At 41.5% G+C, this 27,957-nt stretch overlaps 1 long non-coding RNA gene across 1 annotated transcript in view; it reads left to right on the top strand.

Moving 5' to 3' along the window:
• LOC125004354 overlaps nucleotides 1–14,905 on the top strand; it is a 39,255-nt gene extending 24,350 nt beyond the window's left edge. Inside the window, exon 3 of the long non-coding RNA XR_007112324.1 lies at nucleotides 14,777–14,905. This is a non-coding gene — a long non-coding RNA (uncharacterized LOC125004354). The remainder of the gene's footprint in view (nucleotides 1–14,776) is intronic.
• Nucleotides 14,906–27,957: the final 13,052 nt, after the last annotated feature.

Below are 27,957 nucleotides of genomic sequence, written 5' to 3'. Positions count from 1 at the left end.
GAGCTCCTGGAATGAGAAGACTTCAACTGCATCTTAGTTGTTTAATTTCAAATCTAATATGGTGCCATGTAGAGTACCCAAGTCATGAAGAGTTTGTCACTGTCCAAATATATATGGGCCTAACTGTATGTACAGTAAACCCATATCACAGGCTTGGCTAAATAACATGTGCATCCTTGCACACGAGATATATACTGGATATGGAAAAGAATAATTTTTTGTTACTGTTACCCAAGTAGGATTACTGAATTAGTCAATTAAAACTGTTGGTCAATAGATAATAATATGCAACAGGGCTGAACAGTTTTGGAAAAGAATCTAATTGCTATTTTTTCCCCCAATATTGCGATTATGATTTAATATGCGACTATTAAAAAAAGATTTTATCCTCTTTTCAAACAAAATGGAATGAATGATTTCAAAATATAATAGAATAACACAATATTAGATGCATGTTTAGCATAAAATCTTCTTTTATGGGCCTATTTATTGGAATTAAATTAAAAGATACATAACCTGAAATAAATATTTTTATTGAGCTGCTGAACATTTTTGAACATTGGTCACTGTGCTGAGAGGTACCATATCTTTTGCATCAAACTCAGTTTGTGCCTGTGTGATTTGTGATCAGTGCTGTTTTGGGTAACGTCATGGTACTCCATTCAAAAATGTGACGCTTTAAGGAATGCCGGTAAATTTCACGGAGCAGCAGATGAACTATGCCGGCCTTTAGTCGTGTCGCTAATGGCAGATCGTCTCAGTATGTTCATCTCACAGTAGCACCAACAGCAAACCAAAATAAATCCAGACAGTCGACTTCCTCTATTGTTGTGCCACTCATGTCAGTTTCAGACTACTCAGCCTGAGTCCGACGTTATTTCGAACAAATTAAGAGCTATGATGCTCTCCAGTCTTGTGACCACTGTGTAACCGCATCTTTTTCAGTATGAAAATCACGCTTTATTTATCGCGATATAATTGCAAATTCAATTAATCGTTCAGCCCTAATATGCAACACACCTTTTTGCAAAGTTTCTCGTATCAGGAGAGAAGGTGTTCTTTTCTCATCATAAATCAAATAGAGCACATTTTAGAAACACAGCCTGGGGCAGAAGAATTGGTATTCTGCATGTCTTCAACGGACTAATATTAATGAGAATTAGAGGTAATTACCTAGATTTTTTAAAACACCCCAGCTTGAAGCCACCTCTAGACATATAGGTAGCCATTCAGGCAATCTAAATTTTTGTTTTAAATTTAATCTGACTTCAGTTTTATTTGGGTCAACTTTATTCTCTAATATGTCAATGCTGGGTCTTTGTTTGTTTTCAGTAATTATAACATCAAATGTGCCTGACACAGTAAAAGCTAATTCCCCTCCCAGTCACATAGATTAGCCGCAATTTGCTGTCAAGATCTAAAAATTCCACTCGGTCCTCGGAGAAAAGCATTGTTGAAAGTTTTCAGTCGGCACCAAGTTTCTGAGCCGGAGCGTGTCATTTTCATTTTGTTTGGCATTTTCGAGACGTCTGAGGCAGTTGGTGTGTGCTTTAAGAGATGCTGACATGTTATTGTCTGAGTTCCTTTTGGTCTTCATCGCTAATAGAGAACGGCTTGCCTTTTGTATTTATAATGCATGTTCTCTTTGAGGTTGTTACAGGTGCCACTGAGAGACTCCTTAAGAATCTCTCCCTGTTGATATTCACACCAACATAATTGTTTTACTTATACACAGAGCACTGAATGTTACACATTACCTAATTATGGATTCTCTCAACACTGTGGGCTTATCCTACCTCACCTGGTTTCTAATTAATTAGCTATGTTTATGCTATGCTTATAACCTTGACAGCTTGTTACGTTCACATCGGGGAAGAGTTCTTTCATGACAAATTACTAGGCTGGATGTGTGACACCTCTGACTTGCCTGTGGTGTCCTGTGCTGGGGACAAAAGCCCAGATGACTCTTAACTGAGCTGTGTCTTGAAGATATGAGATATTCAAATGAGATGCTAACAGAGAGGGACTTTGTGATGCTGGGTGTCTAATGTTAATGTTCTCATTTGAATATAAAAGAATCTTTGCCATTTTTTTGTGGATCAAAAAGTGAGAATAAGAGATGTGAATGTGAGCTCCTCAGGCATGACTGACAAGACAATGGGAAAGTTTTACGGTGACGCCGCCTTTGACGAACAGCTAGCACTGAAACAGGAAGAGTATGGGTTAAATGTGGGACACTTGATGAAAATTGAGAAATATTGATAGTATATCATGCTTCAAATTAAAGCATGTGTCCAGGTGACTGTCAGGTTAAGGTCTTAGAATGACTACACTTGATTGTGTGGGCAGGTGTTTGAACTCTGTGCATCTGCAGAAACCATAGACTTTTTTATTAGGGCCTCACCACAATATAGGTCACAGAGAAAGGAACATGAGATTTTTTGTTTGCATGATTGTCACACTTAAATATTTCAGATCATCAAACAAATTTAAATATCAGTCACAGATAACACAAGTAAGCACAGTAGGCAGTTTTTAAATGAAGGTTTTTATTATTAAGGGAAGACAAAACCCAAACCCACATGGCCCTGTGTGAAAAAGTGATTGCCCCCTAAACACAATAACTGCTTGGGCCACGCGTAGCAGCAGCGACTGCAATCAAGTGTTTGCAATAACTTGCAATGAGTCTTTTACAGCGTTGTGGGGGAATTTTGGCCCACTCATCTTTGCAGAATTGCTGGAATTGATCCACATTTGAGGGCTTTTGAACACGAACCTCCTTTTTAGGTCATGCCACAGCATCTCGATAGGATTCAGGTCAAGACTTTGACTAGGCCACTCCAAAGTCTTCATTTAGTTTTTCTTTAGCCATTCAGTGGTGGACTTGCTGGTGTGTTTTGGATCATTGTCCTGCTGCAGAATCCAAGTTCACTTCAGCTTGAGGTCAGGAACAGATGGCTAGATATTCTCCTTCAATAGTTTTTGGTAGACGGTAAAATTCATGGTTCCATTTATCACAGCAAGTCTTCCAGGTCCTAAAGCAGCAAAACAGCCTCAGACCACCACCACCACCACCACCAGATTTTACTGTTGGTATGATGTTCTTTTTCTGACAGGATGTATTACTTATGTAGATGTAATGGGACACACATCTTCCAAAAAGTTCAACTCTTGTCTTGTCAGTCCACAGACGAGACAAGTCTTGGGGATCGTAAGATGTTTCCTGGCAAAACTGAGATGGGCCTTTATGTACTTTTAGCTCAGCAGTGGTTTTGGTCGTTGAACTCTGCCATGAAGCCATTTTAGCACAGTCTCTTTCTTGTGTTAGAATTGTGAACACTGACCTTAACCGAGGCAAATGAGGCCTGCAGTTCTTTGGATGTTGTGGGCTCTTTTGTGACCCCTTGAATGAATCGTCACTGCTCTCTTGCGGTAATTTCGGTCGACCAGTCACTCCTGGGAAGGTTCACCACACACTATAGTTCGCTGGAGTCCCAAAGCTTTAGAAATGGCTTTATAACCTTTTCCAGACTGATAGATCCCAATTACTTTCTTCCTCATTTGTTCCTGATTTTGGACATGTCGTCTAGCTTTTTGGTCTACTTTACTTTGTCAAGCATGCCCTATTTAAGTGATTGCTTGATTCAGAATCAGCATCAGAATTACTTTATTGATCCCAGGTGTGGCAGTAATCAGGTCTGGGTGTGGATAGAGAAATTGAACTCGGGTGTGATAAACACCAGTTAACCAGTTTGTCACACAGGCCAGTTTTTCATGCAGGGCCATGCAGGTTTGGATTTTTTCCCCTTATTAATAAAAATCTTCATTTGTGTTTGCTTGTGTTATATTTGTCTTATATTTAAATTTGTGTGATCTGAAACATTAAGTTGCGACAAATATGGAGAAAAATACTGTATACAGTATATAATTCAATTCTGTGGGTTCCATTTACATGAACTTGACTATCGCAGCTCATATTGGGTTTTGTTTGCAGAATCCGGGTCAGTTTGTATATCATATCCTGGTTTCAGACCCCTGTCAGCTGGCGCAGCTTTAACCAACATAACATAAACCTCGACATAAACACAATTCATGGTGGACACCAAAGTCCACCATGGTTTGGGTCTTATGGGTTGAGGGGTTGAAAGGTCTCTGTGGATCAGTTGGTGGTGTAGTGAATTTGGAGGCCGGGTCAACACCCTGTCCTGTTCTGAGTTTTCTGAATGGGGTGGCTGCTGGCATCAAGGAGTGTCATTGCTATGGGGTGGTCTGGTGTATGTAGGGGGTCCATGTCTAAGTAACATCCACATGCATGCCAGGTCCAAAAGTTTCCCATGTAAACGTAGGGCCCATTTTGTCATTCTATTATAGATCTGTGTTTGGTTTTCATCACTCCTGGCCATATTCATTAATCAGATATTTATTATCATATGGAGTACAAGGTGCACACTTTTGTCTTCCATAGTCAGGTCAGTGCCTGCAACCTTGGTCGACTCCTTTTTGACAATACTACTTAAAATACTGAAAGTTTTCTACATGTCCTGGGAAAGCAATTACAGCTTACTCAGACAAATAGGCCTATTCAGCTGAGGTTCATGGTTTCCCTGAACCCAGCAGAATGTCCTTCAGTGGGCGGGAGATAATAATTCATGCTGAGGGGCTCCAGACATGCCAACAGGTCTTATCTACAACTCCTCATTCGCCATCATTGCTCAATATACTGTATTGTCAAAGGCAAATTGATAATGTATAATTCAATAAGCAATGTACTAAAGAATTAATATATTCAAGTTAATTATGCCACCATGTGAGGGAACTGTAGTACTTTGGATTACTAAAATGATTTTTACTTTTGACCTTGGTCTCTGCGGATCAGCTTCATTACGAGGTTTTTAGTTATAGCTTAACGTTTTAAAACAATTGGCATGGAGCGGCCCTGTTATTTATGATTCATTTGCGATGTCCTTTGCTTAAATAAAATATGTCTGAAAGGTGGGAGTGTGAATGAACCTTTTCAACTGAGTGATTAGATGGGAAATTTATTTATTCATGTTTGTGTTGGGTTTCACTGTTCTTAAGACAGCTGCTCCACAGAGGGAAAGCTGCAGAGGAGATGGCCGGTGTAAAAGTGTTGATAGAAGAACTAATGATAGCTGAAGGTTTTAATGAGAGGCTCGGCTTCTCTCAACCTTCGCGCGGCCGCCAATATGCAAACCACCGCGCGAGTCCTGTACCTGCTCTGAGACGAACAACTCGTTCAGCGGAAAATGAGTGGCCTCATTGTGTATCCTCCCAACTTTGACAGCTGGGAGACGCCTAAGGCCCATCCTGAAGCTACTTCCTCAGTTTTTTGATGGCAGAGCTGCTGCAGAAATGTTTGGGTTCTTGCAGTTAATTGCACACATCGCCAACGCCACGGTTTATCCAGATATCAGACGCCTTTATAGTCCTGATTGGCAGTATACATGTGAAAATGAAGAGGTCACTTTTAGAAAAGGGAGATATTCCTCACAGGCCACTAGCAGCTAATACATTTGATTTAAAGACATAGAAATAGATTCTTAGGAGGTTGAATTTAGATCGTCTGCCTCAGAAGCAACTTCTGTAAATTCCATTAACTTTTTACAACGCAGGCCAGGTTCTTTGTGTCTGCTGGCCGCAACTCATTAGATTTTGCCAATTATTATTACTTTCTACTTTTTTTTACTACCGGGCAAAAATGCACACCCCTGACACAGTAAAAATAATTAGCTACTCCCAATAATGCAGCAGTGTGTTTGGAGTGAGTGCGGCCTCTCCTCTCATTTTTTTTTTTTTTTTTTTTTTCTGGGGATCATGACACTCTGAATTACCTGAAGAATACCTGCAGCAATTTATGAACCTAATTAACTTCCCACAGAGATCAAATCTACACGTCATTTTGAAATATATGGGAAATCGAAATTGGTCCAAAGTCTGTCGCCTTCTGTCCTTTGTGTTTTTTTTTTTTTTCTTTCTGGAATCTATTGCATGTAAGCGCAGCTGAAGAATGACGAGGGAATGCGGTAGGAAGGACCCATTTGTTCCATCGAGTAATCAATGTGCAGTTTGCATTCATTTGAATGCACTCAATCATGCCCCTTACGTTGATGGCTCATGGGTGTGAGCATCAGTTATTCAGGAGTGTTATATGGCTTTGGTTTAGACCCATTTCATCGAATATTTATGAGGCAAGAAAAAGTGCGTCAAAATAGGAGTGAACTGAATTACACTTAAGTTTCTCATGTGTTGTGAGCCCTTGACTCTGACTACTGAGAATGCCTTTGTCCAGGTTTTTTTATTTATTTATTTTTTTTTTGGTTTTTCAGTTTTGGTTGAAGAGTGTGTTGGAGGAATCAGACATGTCATGAAACTTTTTTTTTTTCGTTCTTTTTTTGCTTATTTACTTAGATGAACTCATCAAACCCGTACTTTCATGCCATAAAAGGCTCTTGTCTGAATGGACATATAGTACAAAAGCAAGTGATGCAAAAAGGTGAAATAGGGGTATATCTCTCCAGCTCAATTGAGCTTGCCTTTTCTCCTCACTCTTCATCAGCCTTGCCTGCCTCGCCTCTGTCTGCCAGTGTGTTTGGCTTTTTAGATGTGATGTGAGCGTAGTATTCTCTCAGACCCAGGCAGTTACTTTGTGAAGAGCAGCTGCCTGCACACTGATGGTATTTCACTGCTGCATCCCCCAAGTTATATTAAATTTGCAACTGGCCCTCTTTAAGTCTTTTTCATGAGATGTATGTTTTAAAGAGTGTGTCAATTCTTAAAGATGCCCTTGGCTTTTATCAGTCGTTTTTAAGAATGCTTTCAATAAAGAGTGAGGCGAGAGCTCGATGTGGCGGTGGCCCATTTTGCTTGCATAAACTGCATATAAAATCTTAAACCCAGATCTTAAAGGCTGATACGATGTGACTTAAAATCGTCTCAGCAAAGCCAGGGCTTCATTATTAATGGACTTATCTTAACATCATCTTAACAATGATTCAATGTTTGCTCTTTTCTGTTTAAAGCATTTTTTTTTGCGCGTCGAGCTCACTGGTAGCTTCGGCTTTGTTCCAACTGGAATCGCATATTTAAAGCCATAATTTTTTTCTTTTTGAGATGGCTCTTAGAGCTTTGAAACGAACTAGCAATGCCTTTTTATTCCATGCTCAAACCGATCTACAAACAGAGCTTAAGCAGCCATGTTTGTTTTTTAACAATCTCCAAGTTCCAGCTGTTCTGTTGACCGGTATCCCGAGTAGGGAGCCGGGTTGAAGCAAGGGCACAATTACTTCTTATTAGAGCTCTGACTCCTGACACACCTCTACTAGGAGGGGCGAACCATCAGGTTTAGACATGCTAAACCTCTTGTAGCAGGAGACGGGGGAGCCCAGCAAATGTGAGTTCGTGTCTACGGCTGATGCGATGGTCGAGTTGGTGGTAGTGTCCTGCTGAGTCCGCACACCGATTAGAGATCACGGATCAACAGTGCTGACTTCTGCACTATGTACCCACAACATGGGCCCTTTGAGTTGTCATTTGTACACATAGGCACACCTATGCACCTGCATTGTAGGACTTATAATATGGTATTGTGTTATTATTAATTAATTGCTCTTAATGTTGCATGTATTCAACTAGGAAGTGAAAATCAGTCATAATTTTTCTTGCATCAACATGAAAATAAAAATCATATACCTTTTACAATAGCTGTAACAAGTTGTCTCAATAAATGTTGGAGGCAATATAATTGAGTTAAAAGTTACCCTGATCAGCCAATCCTATCATCTACAGTCATCTACACTTGTAAGCTGTAATGTTAACTACATTGATGATCTCATTCTTAATTTTGTTTTACTTGTACAATGACAATAAAAGACATTCTATAAATCTAGAACTCTAGAAAAGAAAGCATGTTATATCAGATGAGGCCATCGTCTCCCATGTCTCCATGGTCCATTGCTGATGCTCACATGCCCATTGTAGGTGCCCTTGACCATGGACAGGAGTCAGATGGACACAAACAACATTAATGCATTCAGCTATATAAACTGCTTTTCCTTCTTTTTGATCAATACTAACCACTGCTCTTTTGGAGATGCTCTGACCCATTCGCCATCACAGTATTGCACCTGTCAAAATTGCTCAAAAACTTCTCCCGTCCTGTTGTTTTCTTTCTTCTAACACATTTACTTGCTATATCCCACCCAAGGATAAGGAGATAATCGGTGTTCCTCTCCTGACCAGCGGTCATCAGAATATTATGGCTGGTCTGAGTATTTAGCCAGATGTTCAGGTCTCAAAGTCATTCACATTTCCTAGATTTTGCTGCTGATTATAAAGAGAGTGGGCAGGTGTCAAATAGAAGGAAGAAGTCTTGGGGTGAACAACATCCCATACTTCACTGAAGGATGCAGATCAGTAGGCAAGATGGAAGTAAATCAGGAATAACCTTATGACGGTTGGACACTGCGAAATCATGATAAAAGATGGACTCAGTAATAATGTGGACTGAGGTTTAAGTCATTTTAAACAAGGAAGGATGAGAACGTGGCCACATACAAACTACAAACTTATTGTCACCTTTATGGAAGACCTGTACCTTAAACTCCCTTAGCGGCTGGTCCCTTGAATGAGAAGCACGAACACCTTGAATCAAGTTATTAACCAGAGCTGAAAGAGGAAAGTATAATTATATGTCTGGATAATCTTTCAGATTGTTCCTTTTTCCAAAGCCTAGGGCTTTGGTGAGTTTGGTGAGCCGTCTTGTTGGTTTAGTGACCTTAACTGCTTAATGTGAAGTTAGTCCAACTTTTCTTTTTAGTTAGGGTTAGTTTTTTTTTTGGGAGAAAAGTAGTTCGCTCTCAAGATGTCTGTACTTGCTGCAATGAAAAGAGGCTCTGGTACAGTAAGGACTGCATTATTCAGCACTCTTAAGATTGTAGACCAGTGATGCATCATTTCTCATCAGCTTGGCTGCATTGGATAGAAATGCTGTTTAATCTCACAGTACAAAAGGATTTGAATCCCCTTTCCTCTTATGGCAATTAGGTTCAATTTTTAAGCTTGACCCGTACTTGACTTTTCCCATTGATCCGCACACAAGCTATACCGAGGGGCCAAGATCGTCAATACAAAGACTTTATCAGTTGCTAATTATGCCTGAGCTCGGATATAGACCAATTAGGAGGCTGAAAAAACAAATGCTACCAGATTAACAGATTGAACCACAACAGGGTTTTCTTTTTGTGATCTGGATCTCCAGAAATATCTTCATGGTTGAGAAAAATAAAATAAGAGAAAATAAATAAAATATATGGGGAAAACACTGTATATTGTATATTTTTTAGAGGTTTACTCATACAAACTTTCCCCAGATGTGACTCAAACCTAGTGAAAGTCTGGTTAGCGTGAAAGTTTGTAAAGAGACATTTGACTTCTTGATTGAGCCCAACTAATAGCTGACGTAGTTTGTGGTCATGTGTATCGGGGAGGACTTTGATAAATGTGATAGCATGGTGGCAATGAGTGTCCACACACAGGGTATCGCAGAATGTTCAATCAAACGCGAAGGTGTAACAGTCAAGTTTTTTTCTTTTCCAATACAGATTAGTCTCATTATCTTTTGTCCCTTGGTCGACAAACTATACGCAAATATTAAAACAATAAAAAACTCCTTTTATCTCCATATGAGTTATTTTATCTATTAGCACTAGCTCATTTTCAGATCTGGAATCTATAGCAGTATACGGTGGCTGATTTAAGGTTCAGGGATCTGATTGCCTCGGGCAAGTTATTCTAAGAGCCCCCTGATGTCAGTGGGACTGCCTGGCAGAATAAAAGGCAAGGCAATAAACTGGGGGAAAAAGTAGCACACATGCATTGAAATGGGGGCCTCCCCGAGGCGATGGCCCAACTGGCCCGTGGTTAAATCCTCCACTGAAAGTGTAATAATCACACCAGAGCCCCACAGAGGGAAGGGAAGAGAAAGCGAAAGAGTGGGGGAAGACACAGACGTACCAAAACAAAAGCCACCCCTCTCTGTCCTGTTCTCTTTGTGCCTTCAATCTGAGGGGAAAAAGAGACAGAAAAATCTTGGCGCAAAGAAAGGGAATTACAGGGTCTGTGATGATGACTGATGGGAAAGTGGAACAAGATCTGAAACAGATCACAAGGGTTTATTGTAGCTGTGGCAGTCATTGTGATGTGTTTGCAGATATGAGCATTAGACTTGTACTCTAATCCTGTCCATAGGCTGTCGCTGGCTTGCCTCAGCCGCAGACAAACGGTTAATAATGCTCCGAGTATCCTTAGCGACGGGCTTTGCGGTCGCGAGATTACTTAACTCATTTGTATCCTTGCAGAACGCATTAGTGAGGATTGTGCTGTTTGTGCTTTAACAAGCTTTGTCTTGTCACCGGCTGCAGTAAATGTATTTTCTGCTCCGAGAAAAAAGCCGCGAAAGAGGAAGAAAAGAGCACTTGTTCGGATATATATGTTTAGTCATATTAAACCCTCCCCATTACACTCGTCTTAAACGCCTCTCCATTCTTTCCCGGCGTAAGAGTGCCCAGCAGGAACTCCCGCTATAAATCACATTTAGTACCTCTGACGTGTTAGCAGAAGTGATATAACTGCCACTGATCTAATTGCCTCACCCTGCACGCCTACTCCCCTCGCTCCCGTCTTACAATTTTGAGACTCTTGCGTGAGTTGCTTCTACATGTGAGCTTTAGATCCGCATCCGTTTTAAAAAAAAAAGGCGCAAACGAGGGGCGCGGGCGACAAAACGCTGTTGTCGGGTATTGTTTGAAAACCTCCGCTAAGACAATGCCTTCCACCCAGAAGCACAGCTTGACTGTCGCCTCTTTTGTTCTTGCTGGTAAATCGTGGGAGGTTGAGTGGGCATGCTAATTATGACAGGAAAGGTCAAACTAATTAGTGCTCCCTTTGAACTTGCCATTGACGGAACCTGACATCTCCGTGCAGACCTGACAGGGTTCAAATTAATCAAGGGGTGTCCTATATGCGGCAAAAGTTTTTTTTTTTTTTGAAGAAAAAGAAATGCCCACTGTTTTCTATTTCAGCTCTATTTACTTCACGCAAACATTTCTGAACAGGAGGCTTTCCGTCTGCAGAGGGCTTGGTAGCAAGACGCTCGCACGTGCAAATAGCCCTCTCTATCAAGTGGAAAGAGAACACTTTGTGCGCCATTAAACCTGCACAATGCTGTAATCGTCTTTGTTTAGATATGTTAAATAAAGCATATCATTATGCTCTACTGGGTGCTAAGTGGTATTTTAAAGGTCCATAAATTCAATTAGACAATGTTTTAATGCTGCCCCTAGACCATGTTAGTGTAGTGACGCACGTGATCCGGGTAAGGGTCGCGTCAGCCATTTTTAAGAATTATTACTTAAGATTTACATTTATATTGTCATTTTAATGGCACGCCCCTCTTCAACCGATAGAGGCCTCAGATGCTTCTGTTGCCCCGTCTCGTTCCCCCTCCCTCAGGATTGTATCCCATTTGTCATTATACATAGCTTGGAAAAAAAAAAAAAGATCTCTCCTCAGCCTCGGCCTGTCATTAGAGCGGTCCCGTTAGCCTGGTGCTAATGCACAGTTTAGCAGCCGCCGTGGAAAATGCTAAAGAGGTCCTGACAACTCCTGGGGGTTGGCTAAGTGTGGGCCAAGGTTTTTTTTTTTTTTTTTTTTTGTGTGTGTGTGTGTGTGTACGTCTGTGTGAGTGTGCGCTCACATTAGTGTTTGAAGGGGGCTAGGAAGGGGTCCCAGTGGTTGTTTGCCTGTTTTCCATCAAGAGCCCTCATCTCCTTTATCCCCTTTGTGGCGGAGGCCCTCCTCGGGCAGTTCCCTCTGAGGGGGATCTAAAAAGAGCAGCTGCTGGGGAATGAGTGCCATTTCCTCCTGCTGTCACCAGCACACTGGCAACCCTTAGTCCTCCTGTCCCCCTCCACCCGCAAAAACCCCTATTAATATGCATATGAACTTGTTTCTCTTAGTTCTGAACTCCAATGACAAAGTGGGAAAGCATATGCCTGAAATATTCATGATCGCACGCAGCAATTAAGCGGCGGAGAAGGGAACTCTGCGAGGGAGACTCGCCGCCCTTCTGCCGGAGTTAAAAATGGCTTCTTCTTTTTTTTTTTTTTCCCTGCTAAAAAGCATGTTGTCCTCTGCTTTTTTCTCCGGAGTTCTTCGAAGCATTGTGTTGTGCCGCGCGGAGCCGTTTACGCTGCAAGAGTTAATGAGGCTTAGAAGAAGTGCAGTTTTGTTTAGTGAGTTAACTCCAGTTAACTCCAGGAAGAACCCGCGGTGCGACATCTGGATGGTTCTCCTCATCGTCAACTTACCCCTGCGTTATTATTTTTTTTCTATATAAACACTAGAACTTTGTGGAAATCTCTGATGTCACTGCAGCAAATAAATTAAATATTAAATAATGTCACACTTCAGACTGTTTGACAAAACTCACATGAGCCAGCAGCTTGCTGAGTAATAGATTTGTTCTGGTAATAAAAACGTGGCAGCGATTTCATTCTGTACATTTGCCACATAAGCTCATATTAATGCATGTGTAGGGTAACACTATACATGTGATATAGAATATTTTAGTTGATTATTTGCCTTAATTCAGTCCGTCTTTGAATTTCTAAACACATTGTGACATTAGACATTACATTCAGCCGTACATTAGACTGACGCATGCTAACTCATTTTAATGGAATTAACTGGTCACAGTGCGACGCCCGTCTTTTGCAAAACTCCCATGAAAATTTCCTGTATGTTTTTAAAAGGGAGAGACTTTGAAGTCAGAGGATGAAGCGCGCTGCAGACCATTCAGAGATTTAGCCAGAAGAATCAAGAGGACAGAGGTGGATGCCTCTGTGCAGCCACCAGAGAGATGAGAGGGAGAGGGGAAGGAGAGAGAGAGAGAGGGGAGTTATAGGAGGTGAGAGGGAGGAAGAGGGAGTGCGGGCTTGCGAGATGGTTGCCGGGGCTTGACAGCCAGGTAGATTGTATCTGACATAAAGCCCGGAGATGAAAGAAGAGCGGACAGCTGGCCCACTGCACTCAGCACACTCCACGCAGTTTCACTCACCTCGCCATGCCGCTTGCCTCCCCCCTCACTCCCCCCTCACACCCTCCACGTCCCTCCCTCCCCCCCCCCTCTCTCTCTCTCTCCTCGCTCTCATTCTCCTCCTGTTTACGCTCCCCCGTGGGTGTGTCCTCCGCTTTCCACCAGGGGACCAGTCTCTGCTTTCTTCATCCCATCTGAGGGGGCAGTGGTCCAGAGTTTAGCCTCTCCCCTGGTTTCCGCCTCGTCCCCACGCCTCTCCCCTCCTCTCCTCCCCCTCTCCCTCTCCCTCTCCTCTCCGTCCCGCTCCGTGCCTGTCATCTCACAGCCCACTCAGTGCCACCCTGGCTTGTTTTGTCAATAACCATTTATTTGTTGCTGGAATGGCAGCAGCCATTACATCTGACCTCCCTGTTTCATCAATTATGGATAGATTATTGGATGTGAACATCTGCAAGAGCTTGCTGTTGGACTCACCTCCTGGCAGGGATTAGATAAAGTATTAAACTGTTGTTTATTGTCAGGCCAAAACTCTACTGGGAAGCCAGAGAATTTCTACAAGCCCACAGCAAAAAATAACTCCCATCAACAAGGCACCTTAAATAGTTTAGCAGAGCTGCCGAGCCCCCCCTCATGGTAAGATATGGGCCATTTATTATTTACACTTATTATTGGTTGTTATAACACTCATGGTAAAAGCTCTTGGCAGATGGGGCTTCGTCATTGTTTGTCACCTTTGTAAATGTGTGAACCAGAGGCCAAACACAGTTGGAGACGCACAAACACACAGACGTTCGTCTCAGAGGCCAGGTCTTTTTTTTTTTCTTTTTTTTTTTATAATGCACAGAGAAATGACCACTGCACAACCGCAGAACACAAACTCACAGCCTGTACACATATATATAGATAACTACAGCATAGATATATAAGGTAATAGATGCCCTTTACTCTTTGTAACTTTAGTATTTTGCACATTATTTGTATTTAAATTGTGCATCAGCCTTACGTACCGTTATGTACTAAAATGCAATATAGATTATTAATTTTGTCCGTATGGAAAAAATGTACATGCTGGTAAAGAACGGATTGTCTCCAGACATTTGATATTTATTAAATAAAAGGTTTTGGTGAAATGAATATTAATACACGTCTTATTATATAATATTAATATTATAGGATAATTGCTACTTACGCTCAAGATTTGTTTTTGTGCTGATCAACTTTCCAGAAATTGGCATGAGGCTCCTACCTCTACCTTTACGGTTAAGCACTTTTTTTGTATATATATACAGCTGACCTGAACTTGGACTAATATGTATTTTTTTCCTTGACTGCTTCGTTCCCCGCACAGAAATGAAAAAGAGGCTGCCGAGCCTTTTCAGTCCCCTGTCAAAGCCTCTCACAGTTCACCTTCAAGGCATCTGCTCAGCTGTCAACACTAGTTGTCAAACCGACACTTAGCATTCACATTGTTTCTGTGAAAATGAAGATATGTATTTCCACTGTGGAGAAAAAAAAAACCAAAACACAACCAAAAAAAAAAAAAAAAACTATTGCACATAACCCCAGCATTTTGGTTAATGTCTTAAGGTGGGTTAGGCAGTGATGTAACCTCTGTCAAACAGGAAGTGTCTTTCTTTCTTTCTTTTTTTTTTTTTTTTCCAGGCTTTGAACAAAGAGCGTGAAAACCTCCTGTGTGCCAGAGAGTAGCGGGGCACTGTGCATCAAAATATCAGCGCAGGTTGAAAGGCACAAAATAAGGTCAGTGTCACCGCATTGCATTATTAATATCCCACTGTTTATCTCCTTGCCCATTGAATCCACGCGCAAGAAAATGCTGCCTCCTATGAAATATTGATGCAATTTCCGAGCTTTACATGTAGGAAAAAAAGCAATCAAAAAAAAAAAAAAGAGAAAGTGTTACACACTGGCAGCAGGTTGCTGAGTGGCATGTCGCCTGGTAACGTAAATTGTCAAACACAGCAAAACAGCGGTGAAACGCTGGTAAGACAAGCCTCTCCATGTAAGCTGCGGATCATGTGGGCTGGACGTCATGTCAGACGCGTTACTGTTTTAACACGGGACACTAAATGAATTAGTGGATGAGGGTTTATTTCAAGGAGCAGAACACAACTTTCCCTGTGACGATTATTAAGATTACAAAATTACATTCCTCTTTATGGAAATTGACTAAATAATTCATGTGGGGAGTGTTGCTCCTCATGTCGGCCGTGTAGGTCCTAGATGTCGTCTGATTAATTACAAAAAACAAAAAACTGCCCTCTGTTTAATGAAAACACATGATTACGCTAAATTGTTATGCCAAGTCTAGCTTTAGATTATTTATTTTGAGCAGGGGTCTTCAACGTTTTGTAGGTTAAGGACCCCAAACTGATGGAGAGATCCCTTTTCTAAAATATATTGGATTCATGTTAATGTGTATTTAAAGAAATTTAAATTTGTGGCGGAAAATTACATAATAATAAAAAAAGAACATATAAAATGTTTAATCAACCAAAGATTTTGCGACCCCCAACAGTATCTGTATCTATCTGCCAGGTGAAGCACATGCATCTATAATGGTACCACTTTAAGTAACGTGAGATTTATCAATAAACATTTGTCATATTGATATGTTTCATCTTAAAGCCTGAACATTTTTTTTCATCTTTTAATTTAATCTTATTTTATTTTATCTTTCTTTCTACTTGCGGTTTTTAAGAGTCTTTCTTTTATGTGCAACTAAGCTACTGTGACCAACTAATTTCCCTCGTGGATCATTAAAGTCTAATATCTGCAATTTTTATATTTGTGGCTATTTCGTTGCGCTCCTCGTCAAAGGATGGACAGGTAGCTGGCTGAAAAGCATTTCTCCGTTAAGGGATGGGTGGCTCAAATGCACTGCAGACTTTTGCACCTCAATTCGAACGCCTAAAACCACAATTTACAGGCGCGTTGGACGCACAGTTTTGTGTTGACGTCAATACAGGTAGCAGACAACGCCGCAGAGCTACGGACCACGTCCTCTCCCTTTTGCCTTTTGTCTCTTCAGCGTTAAAAAATCCCGTTCTAATTAAGTCAAATGCCACTGCATCTCCGTGTGAGTGTGGAAGCATTCCACGCTCGCAGAGCGGAGAGAGGGAGCGAAGGGCTCTCTAATGATCAACACGCGCCAGCGTCTTTATTATCCCAGCCAGGCAGCCAGTCAGCCCGCGTCTCTGCAGCCGCCTCATGTGCTGTTTAAGTGATTGTAAATCATCCCGCAGTAATGGCTGAGATTAGCATACTATCAAAAAGCTTTCTTCATGCATGATGTGGTAACATCTCAGGGCCCTAAGTGTTTTATGGCGACCGAGGCCGTATCATCCACTGTCATTAACAATCTAGTTGTGGCCCGGGCAGGCAGCTGTACTCGGGCTGCTGCTGTTAGTGTTACCAGATGCGTGGGGAAGATGCAGGCTTGGACCGCGGCCCATTATGGGCGCTGCCTGTCAGGAGCCATTAGGCACACGCTTTTTGATTAATGCTCTAAGTGACGGTGTGAGTACTACTGAGAGAGCAGCGCGGAGAAAGGGGGAGGAAAGAAGAGAAGGTTATCGCCGCAGTAAGAGAAGCCTGAGCGGGCGGCGCCGTGTCGGTGACGACACGACGGTGAATACGGTCTCCGCGTTGCCGAAGCGGTGGGTGGGTGCCAGCCAGAGCAGCAGCAGCAGCAGCATTGTGAATTTTTTTTTTTCTTTCTTCTTTACTGCACAAAGTGGTTTCAGGCTCTGATTTCCTCTTCCTGTTTTTGAGGAGATCCTGCGCCGGCAGAGGATCTTAGGGTGTCCCCCCCTCCTCCCTCCGACTCGCACCGCCTGCTATTGTGACCCATGAATTATTGATTAACCTTGGTAATAGAAAAGATATAACTGTGGTATGGTTTGACCTGCCTCTACTGTGGTGGATAAGAGTTAATGCCAAACAGATATGAATATGCACGCAAATGATTTCATAAGATTTATTCAGGATAGAAGTGACACATTATTTATTTATTTATTTAAAGAATAAGATGTTAAAAGCACAATCTAAATCAAACCTGTCAGTACAGATTTATTGATTTTTTTATTTTTTATTTTTTTCCACAAGTTAACAATTCTTTTGGGGCAAAATCACAACTTGTGAAGCCGTTTGTGTTTATTTAATCACTGCTTTTTTTTTTAAATTTTATCTGGCCCGCCATCCCTGTGTAACAAGTTATTCTCCAGAGCAACACGTACCCATGTGTTCTCATGACATGTTCAAATGAATCCATCTGCTCAGGTTGTGTTCCTGTGATGATCTCACCTCCTGCACCAGATCAATAAACGAAACGCTATGTTTAAACTGAATCAAATTTTCCAGTTGTGGCGTTAGGCTTTCATCCGCAACAAGCCGCCACAGTCCCCTCACTCTTAGCCTCGCCGTATATATACAATTAAACGCCCCAGTAACCTGCGCGTTTTCATTAGATTGGACCTGCAGGGACGTAGCCGCAGGTTTATCTCTTCCCCCCCACCCCCCACCCCCCTATCCCGGCCCTAACCTAAAAGAGATGACCAGCTGCAATAATTGCTTGGTGCTGTGTTTACATTTATTCATGAAACGGAGGACCGCCTTTTCATCCCCACTTCCACCTGTCACCCATTCCATTTGCCGCGTCAAGAGAGAAACCCCTCCCCTCCCCACCCGCCCGCCCGCCCGCCCGCCGCCCACCACATCCCATCGAACTTGGGAGTTACAATCACTAATCAGTCCCTCCCCTCCCGAAGAACCGCTGCCTACTTGTTCCACGCCGACATTTGATTCCGCGCCGTCTTGAGCGAGTGATTACGTTTTCATGCATTTGGTTCCACCAAAATGTATGTGCACTCAGCCACATCCTTTATTGATTACTTCTAGTGCAAACAGTAGCCGGAGTGTGATATACATAATTGGACAGTTGTCAGGGGAGGCCGAGCCGTGATAACCGGCGTCTTATTTCCCCTCCTCGTCGCGTGTGGCACTCGTCTGGAAAGAGACGACTCGGTCCTTACGTGAGGAAAAGATAAATGTGTGAGCCAACAATGTAAAGCAACATGTTCGCTGAGGTAACAGTGACAACAGCTTGATAGCCTGATGTTGATCTCCACATGAAAAGTATTTACCCTGCTCCGATGATGAAACACAGCAGCTTTTCGCCTGATGTTGGAGTGATGATACAATCTCCACTATGCAGTTTACAGCAAAGCCTCATTTCTTTGAACAAAAAAAAAAAAAGAAAGAAAACGCAGCAAACTCCAGAGAGCAGACAAGAGCAATGTGTGCTTAATATACACAACATGTACTCAACTAATTATTTTCCAGAATTCTTACAACCACAATAAACCGGGTGCGCGGCGCCGGAACAAAAGTCGGCGCCGCCTAAAACGCTCCCGCTCTTCTGAAATTACATTTTCAGAGGCACACTGGAAATATTAACCCAGTAATCATCGCTCGGGCAAACACGGTTCCGTTAAGGAAAACAAAAAGACATCCTTAAAGTTTGTATTTTAGTAATGAAAAGCAAACAGTGTCTGCTGCAATTGCCTGACCCGTGACATAGGGGTGATGAAACGTCCCAGCAGAATCTCGGCTTTGCCCCGTCTCCGCCTGATAATGGATTCAGCCGCACAAATGGAAGAAGCACAGATGTGTAATAACTCTATCAAACTCACGTCTCTGTGTTTTCACAAGGTTAGATACACATAGAGACACCCGCTGGAATTTCACATTTTACTCCTCTTCACCCTTCATCCATTCCAAAGAATAATTCTGCGCGGCCAAGGTTACCATCACTGTTTGTGTTTGTTGGGTAATCATACAGCATTTCCAAGGTAAGCCTCCCTCCACTCTGGAGCCTTCACATTACAAAAACATTCACTTACACGGATTCATACATGGAGACATTGACACTGGTTGGGAGTTCGGTGGGAGCGGGGAGGCAACTGAAGTGGGACCCAAACAGAATCCATATTTAATACCGTGTTCCCACATGGACATGTACTCTTTCATGTCAGCATAAAAGAAGCTACTGAGACTGTGCTCTCTTCGACCAAAGCATTGTGGCATCAGAGATGAGCTGGTACCCTTTATAAGAAAATGTAAATCCGAAGTGAAACCTCGCACATTACACAGAAACGCTCATGAATGAAACAACAGGCTGCTGCTAGCATGGCATGCAGTGGTCAGACGGACATGTCCAAACAATTCGCTGTGCCTGATATCCAGCAGCATTTAAGCAAAGTAGAAATGACATGTTCAGTGATCCAAACTCGTGTAGGAAGTCAGCCATACGTGGAGAATACAGGAAGCGAGGTCTGCTCTTTACCTACCTACAGCTTCCAACTGTATGGCTGTTTGTGAAATTTTTATGTCTCGTTTATTAAAATTTGCCCCTTGTGTATATTGTAGTACATTTTGGACGTTTCTGACATCTCGAACCCTAGTTAATATAACACAAAGTCCAGCAGAACAATCGCAGACGTTTCCAACGGGTCCTTTAGGAACGGAAACACGCCTCTCGAAACATCCATCAACGACAGTAGTTTTGAAATTACCACTGCTGTAAGAAAAATGAGCAGCATTTTAGTTTTTACCTCCAAAACTGTTGTTAAGCTCTGATTAAACTGCTGACTTGTCAGGTGCCTTTCTCCGGCCTGAAGGTGTTGGTGGGAAAAGTGGAAGTGTGAAATTTCTCTCCCCCTTCATATGTTGCTAACGTCAGAATAATTAGAAGGCTGTATCTTACTTTTTATTTATTCATTTATTTATTTATTTTTTACTTCTCCCTATAGTCGTACATTTCTCATTCTTCAGACAATCGCTCCTTCATCTGATAGCTGGCCTTTTACTATCTTTATAAGTATGGCCACTTGTTGTTGTTGTTAATTATTATCATGCATACTTCTGGCTCCATCTGACTTTGCTATAAAATGTTGTCCAGTTCAGAGATATAAACTAATCAAAAGCCAAATCTGTGAAAATAACACCCACGTGTGTGGCGTATGCATTTAACCTTATTTTTATTTATATTGCATCAGTAACAATTCAAATAGTCTCAATGTGCTTTGCTACTGTCCTTCTGGCCCTCGCTTCCTTCACTGCTTCCAATGCTCTCCAATGACAATAAAAGAATTAAAAAAGACTGGATAGGAGTGTTGCTCCTTAACTGCAAACTAATGAATGAGAGAAAATTTAAGCAGAAGTAGGCGTTTTGACATCTTGTTCCTCTTCCTTGTTTCCTTACCTGCACAGCTAAAGCTCGCATGTCCTGCTCTGCGAGATCCAGGCTGCATGTAATTACCCAGCCATCAAAGCCGAGCCGCTGTGCCAGTCAGCTTATCAAGGGTTAAGGGGACACACTTGTCTGCAGCAGTACCCCCGCTCACATTTCTGGCCCCGGCACATCTCAGCAGTCTTTGCTAATGACTTGTAGCCAACAAATTCCTAAGACTCTCAGGTGGCTTCCTCCAACCAGGCTCTGTGCGATGATGAAAAGCCCGAGATAAAATAAACTGACAGTTGCAACTCATTGCGAGGAGCAGGCAGCAACCTAGCAGCAGCTGAGACCCCGGGAGCTCAGCGCTCGCTCTCTTTTTTTTTTTTTTCGATGCTTTCCTTCATCACCCCCTCCATTCTCCTCTGCCCTCCTCCTGTGTCTCTCAGTGTGTTTGAGTGTGTGTGCTGGCATGGCAGAGGGCAGCCGCGTACGTCTGTTGTGTACGTGAAACGCATCGGCTGCCGTATCGCGTGAGTGTGTGCGCGGGGATCTGCACGGGAAAAATGCATGGGTGGATGAGTGTGTTCTTCGGGGGAGGGTGCGGGCTAACTACTGGGAGGGGAAACCAGACGCCTCTGCCACTGTTCCCTAATTAAAGCCCATTCCCGCCTTTTTTATTTCAGTCCATTAAGCAAAAAACTGTGGCCACCCCTCTCTCGCTTCCACACATGACACACTCCAATCAATACACTCCCACAGGCTGCCTCACTGGGCGCCTCAAATGAATAGATTGCAGTGCAACATTTCGTCTAATTGAATTTCGCAGAGAACGCCACGTGGAGAGTTGCAGGGTTGCAGATTTTCTTTTACGGTGGAAACAAAGGTTATTGGTTCTTTGTGTTTTTTAGTGTGTTAATGTTGTTCTAATGTGTAGATTAACTAGATTGTTAGAAATCATTATCTACTAAGATTAATTATACATTTAACAGTATCATATTGCGATATGTTTGCACTACACAGCTGAGATCCAGATGCTGTTGAACTGTCTAGTTCTCTTCTGAGGTCAGCATCACAAAGGTTCACATTAGCACATCAGGCCCCGGGAGAGGGCCTCCTCCTGGCTGGTGGCTGTGGGGGGTTCACCCAGGGATGGCGGAGGCTGGCAGATGGTTCAGTGCTATGTCTGATGGACTGACTGACTGACTGACTGACTGACGGGTGGGTGGGTGGATGGATGGATGGATGGCCCCGACTCTCGTGTTCCTCTGCCGTGTGAATTGTCACCGTTTCTGCAAAGATCCTTTGTGTGACGCAAGTACATGAACTGCCATCTATTCAGGCATGTTTTTTTTATCCTTAGCTCCTGGGTTGTTCAGTGAATACAAAGCTAAACTTTAATACTTGACTAGATTACGACTGGAATTTATTTTTAAAATTCAAATTCAAACTAAAACTGTAATGGTTGATCTATGCCGAAAATTTATAGTGGTCTTATGATGAGTGCAACATACAATGAACATTAGTCGTCACCTTGTATTAACCGTTGAAACACAGTGTCATTTGTGGAAGCGTTTTGTCAATTATTGTGTGTGTGTGTGTGTGTGTGTGTATATGTATATATATACATATATCAAGTATATAACGTATAAACTCAGAAATATGTATCTGATTTGATATGTATATGATTTATTAAAACGTAGTGCTATCAAAACATAAAAAATAGATTAATCTCAGGGTTGCTGTGGATTAATTTTGATTAATCACGATTAAATATCATTAATTTTTAATCTATATTAGTTTAGTGTTTCATTTTGCATGAGCAAACAGACTCAAGAAAGAAGGGTGTATATATTTTCACTTAACATGTTTATTGAAAACCTTCAACAGTTTCAACAAAATAACATCTTCTAGTCTCTTTTTTAAACAAACATTTATCCACATTAACATGGCCCTGTTACTCCTCTTCCAGCAGCTACTAAGACAAACTAACTTGTTGACATTGTCTGAGAGAAGAGTTGACCACTTCTTATCTACAGAACAGTCTCTCACAGGGAGCAGTGGTTGCGTGTGGCCAGATATTTGCAATCATTGCCAGCTTGTCTTTGTCTTAGTTTGTCTCAAGCTTGGGCGACGCGTTAGCCAAAGTGCCAGCAGAATCTCAGACTAACGTATGCTTTGCGTTAATGTGATATTTTAAACTGGAAGAGCCTTGATGAAAGGAAATCTCCTTCCATGCATAATACTTAATGTCGGTCGACTGTTCCATCTTGGGTTTTGTTTTTTTGTACCCAAATTTCCCATGGAGAGGGCCAACGTGCTGTTTAGCGTCTTCAGTCTTTATCCATTGGTTCTGCTGCCTGTTATCACTGGATCGATTGGCCATTTGTGCGTGTACGATGGTTACTCTACATGGACAAACTGCCTGAAATGCGTTGCCAGAGACAGTTAGTCTCATTCTGTGCTGCAGATGGTTTAATCTGAATGAGATTAATCATGATGATGGATTAATCAGCGTTAATTTTGTCAGCCCTATCAAAATTTAATAGTCATAACAAAAACTTATTGTATTGTTTGAAATTCATAATACCAATGGTGTACTAATGTCTTTCTACAAAATGCTAAACCAATAAAATGCAATGTTCTGTTTAACTCAAGCAGCTACACATGCAGAGGTTTTATTCACAGACTTGTGCACAATTCAGTTCAAAATCATTTGACAAAAAATCTTGCAGTTAGGTAAGTTTGGTAATTTTTTGGAAACGAAATTCAGTTTTGTAGTGGCCACCACTTCAATTCTCCGTCTGTCACGGTTCTATTTCCCTTTTCCAATTGATTTGTCTTCCTGCGCCGCCGAGTTTCTGTGCAAACATCTCATTGTGTGCCTTCAGTGACCACCGCAGTGGTTCCCATGCCAATTAGCACAGAGGCTCAAAGCAGGTGCCAAGGCAAATATTTAGCTAATTATCAATATTTAATAGCATTTCTGCACTGGCTCCTTTCCTAAGGTCCAGCCGATGCTATTAAATCTCACCCCATAGATACACAGTTATGACACGTAATAACTACTTGAATATAAAAGAGATTAATAATTTAAAGTGAGCCAACAAATTAGGACCATCATTAAAAAAACCAGGCTTGAAACCATTTTGCATAAAACCAGCCCGGTTCAAGGTAATGCCAAGGCTCTCCTGATAAAGAATTACAGCATTAATTCAGCAAAGTGAACTTATTGCTCCTACTCCTTCTCTGCGATCCCCGGAGCATTCAGAGTGGAGGAATGAAATGATAGCATTCACGGGCACAGAGGTGCTTATTTCCATTTCCCCCATCAGACCTGGTCCGACTTTTGAGAGTGTGTACGTTTGTGTGTTAGAAAGGGATGGATTGATCTCTTTCTCATTGTGGTACGATTGCTGAGGTCCCGGTGAATGGCCTGCTTTTACGCCGAAGGTTTGCTCCCATGGGGGGCGGCAGATGTGGCCCATCTTTATCTGAGGTCTATTGTGTGTAAACATAAACAGAAACATGCACACACACAGACACACACGCTGTGACCTCTCTGGGTCATCGTTGGAATTACATAGACATATCCCACCTTTGATGTGGAGATCTCGACTGGCATCTTAATTGACTCTTCAAGCTGTGTCAAATGAATATCATCAACTGCAAGTATCTGGCCTTTACATTAAGCGTCCACCTCTGGTTAGAAATCGAATGCGGCTGTCGGTGTGTAATCATGCTTTGATGTAATACAACACATGTACATTACAATTGGTGCTCTTAACACTGTGACACGCACTTAATCCGGTTACGCTTACATGCGTATGGTCTCGAATGCTCATGCTCTTAGAGGGGCCTTTTCAGATTTTCAACATAAAAGTGTGCTTTTCGGAGTTCCCGTTCAATTCCCAGTGAGGAAGCCCTTCAGTCTGTGCAGACAGAGCTGCAGCACCTTCTAATGGAGCATGTTGCTGGAGGCGCCATTGCTTGCTTGTGTGATATAACCATTTACCTGCTGTTTTGAATTTTATTTGAATTGGGATGAAAAGATCAGGAAAAGGTGCACGCTGGCAGACGTATCTTGAAGTTTTTTTTTTTTTTCCTCTCTCTCTCCTTCCATATTCTAATTTGAGACATGCCAAAAGACTTGACATAGTGTTTTATACTTTTATACTTGTGCCTGCCTTTTGGGAATGAACCTGCTTTGAGAGAGAGTGGGAGAGAGTCTCTACACTATTTCCCCAAGGATCTCCATGCAGAGGGGCAGAAAACATCAATCGGCCAACTGATGCATTACGCATTACCTTGATATGATGAATTCTTGTCAAACGCATCTTGAGGTGAATTGATAATTTCCCATTAAATATGTCTCAGCTTTTCTCTGACTTTGTCAGTGTTTAAGGATGCGTTTTATAGAACTATTGTTTCAGCCAAATTAAGTTCATATTTGTAACATAAACAGCTGTATTTATTTTGGCGTCTTATCATCACCTTAAACCTTTGCTGTTAGTCTTGCTGGAAATATGGCTCAATAGATGGTCTTAGGTCCAGACCACCCACCCCAAATGTTAAAAAGAAAACGAATCAAGGATTGTCATGATATTAGGAAATATCATCATGGGGAAATTAGCAGAGACATTCATGGTTCCCATCAGATGAATTCCAATCTTCCACTGATGATATTCATGTATCACTCTTCAGATCTGTCCGTCCTTCATGTGGTTAATGTCTTCTTTGGTTATAAAGGCACTTTATTAGTTTGTGCACAGAGAGATGCACTGTAACCTACAAGGTCCTATTAGGTTCTGTGTTGATCCACTGTACGGGGCAGATGCTCCTTAAAGCTAAAGATTTACATCACATTTACATTTGCATTGAATAGAGGTTTAGAAGTGTGTTGCTGACTGATACGGTGATTATAAAACAAGAAATATCTAATCTATAAGGCTAAAATCCTATATTTTTCTTGTCCATAGCACAGAGAATGACAGTAACCACATATGTTTGTTGAATATTGAACAAAGAAATCTCAATGTGTGTTGGAAGGAAAAGAACAACTAGAATTTGAGAAATATTAAGGGTCACAAATTTATTACAGATTCACATAGGATTAATAACAGTTTTTTTTCCTTTGGAAATCGTCATCAGTCTTGGGAGAGGTCTTAAAGTAGCACTGTTGCAAACATTTAATAATAAACAAGCTTCTGACAGACGTTGAACCTCCAAAAAGGCAGAAGACGGCGATGGTAAAGTTACATTTGGAAAAACACAGCACAACTATGATTAAAATTGAAAATTTGCTGTTGAAAACTCATCGTTTATGAGTATGGGTACTATAAGAGCCAATAAAACAAAGCTGAAACAAAGGCATTTTGACTTGTTTGAATATGGCTAATTGGGAATATTAGCTTTGTCTTTTGGACATTCCAATACCTGGATCACTGAGAATCTTCACAGTTTTTGCCATTTATTTTTGAACAACGTGCACCACGGTCCATCACCACTTACTTTAAACTTGCAAATCATTGTCGATACAGATATTCTTTACATAATTACAGTCACAATTTTAGCAAAAATCCTTTAAGTAGCATACCTTTGTTCACTGAAACAGTGGCTATTGTAACTTCTAACACTTTAAAAAAAAAAGTGAAAAATCTTTTAGACTTGAAGAACACTGTAGACACTTTTAAACCCAGTAGATACTTTTTTGAACACACATTTAGTAAATTGGACGTATTGATATTCTCCTCTAAGGCTACCCGGCTGTCCAGTCTAGAATCTCGAGTGACCTCAGGTGAATTTGTGGTCCTTGAACAGTAAATATACTTGAAATATAAGGACATCAAAAAAAAAGAAACCTTCCCAAGGACACACGTCTACAGGTAAAAAGCTAAAATTAAAAAAAAAAAAAAAAAAAAGCTGTGGTGAATTTAAGTATTAAAATGAACTATGTGTGAGACCTTAATGAGACAGAAAAAAAAAATTACACAAGGTCATCTTTCGTAAGAACAGAAATTTCATCCCTTTGGGGCAGAAAAGACAGAACTTTTTGTTTTAGCAAACTGCCCATCAAATAAGCATTATTGCCATCAGAATTCATACAGTGTTCTGAGACTCCTGAAGGCACGTAGCCCCCCTCAAATTAGCAGCTCTGATAAATCACCATTAATTAGCTAATAAAAGCCAGCAGGTGGTTCGGAGCCCAAAGACATTCCCCGGTTGTCTGAATTATGTATATTACACCAGCGCACTGATAAAGTGAATGAGTAGGGAGAACAACAGATAGGCGTTCTGGAGGGCCCTCGTGTAGGGATAAAGCTCCAATCAAATCTCCTGCAATTCCACAATCCCACCCAAAGGAATACAAGTGGCTCTGACCCCCCACTCAAATCGCATAACGCGCAGGGTTCTTGTGTGAGGCGTATTTGTGCGTGGATTATGCATGCAGAATACAAAGTTTGCCTTCGCCCACCCCTGAATGAAGAGCTCGTAAAGACGTTGTACTTGGATTATAGAAACATAAGGCAATTATTAGGAGACGAGAGGAACGTGAACTGATTGAGGCATGATGACCTCTCTCTATAGAGCTAAAAAAAAGGGCAGCGTCGCATGTATTCTTCATCATCTATGTCGTTATACATTAAAAACATAGAAGCTTTAAGGTCAGAAATGGATGTGTTTTTTTACTCATCCACCAGGCTACTGGGTAATTAGCGTCGTATGTCAAGAATATTAACAGTATGAGCTGAATAATGTGGATTAACTCCATGTTAAATGGATTTTGTTTTATGCATTTGTAGTCTATTTAATGCTTTTGCGTGCATGTGTGTAGGCTTCACGGGACTTGCGTTTAAGTTTATAAAAGGAAAACTAAAAGAAATGTAAATAACTAAACATGACTGGTACCGTTTATCATCAATAAACCACTGGTAAAATGTGATATTTAAGGGGTTTAATATTAAGTGTCTTGCGCCATATACCAACGTGCGGACCACCTCTGACAATAGTCATAGTAATTAGTGAAGTAGTTGTCATTTTAAAAAATAATAATAATAAAAAAAAAGAATGAGAATAAGATTGTGACACAATGTTCTGATGGGAAACTTTTCGTTGTTACCCAGAAATGTACCACCCACCTAGACATGACCCCCCTGCTCCATAGCAATGACGCTGCTTGATCCACAGCAGAATGCAGCCTGCTGCAAACGAAAAACATGACAAAAACACTTGTGTGTTGACCTGACCTCCAAATAGATCTCAAACCAATCAAGTATCTGTGGGATAAGGTGGAACAAGCCTGATCCACAGAGGCTCCTCCCCTCAACCCACAGGACCCTAAGACCCCCCCACTAACAACATCCTGTTTCCAGACACCCAGAACACCCTCAGAAGGCCCATGTCCATTCTCTGATGAGTCATGACTTTTTTAGAGGAACAAGGGAGACCACAAGGAGGTGGTCATAATGTTATGCCTGATCGGTGGATATGGACAGTGCCTGCCGATCGGAGCAGACCGGGTTTCAGAACAGGGCGTCTTTTTTAGCTTCTTTTCTCTTTTTTACAGGAATAATATATAAAGAATTAAATA

The sequence above is a fragment of the Mugil cephalus genome, chromosome 2 (genome assembly GCF_022458985.1).
Source record: "Mugil cephalus isolate CIBA_MC_2020 chromosome 2, CIBA_Mcephalus_1.1, whole genome shotgun sequence".
NCBI classification, from domain to species: domain Eukaryota; kingdom Metazoa; phylum Chordata; class Actinopteri; order Mugiliformes; family Mugilidae; genus Mugil; species Mugil cephalus.
The sequence above is the reverse complement of the archived record's forward strand: the minus strand, read 5'-3'. Positions and strand labels throughout refer to the sequence as shown.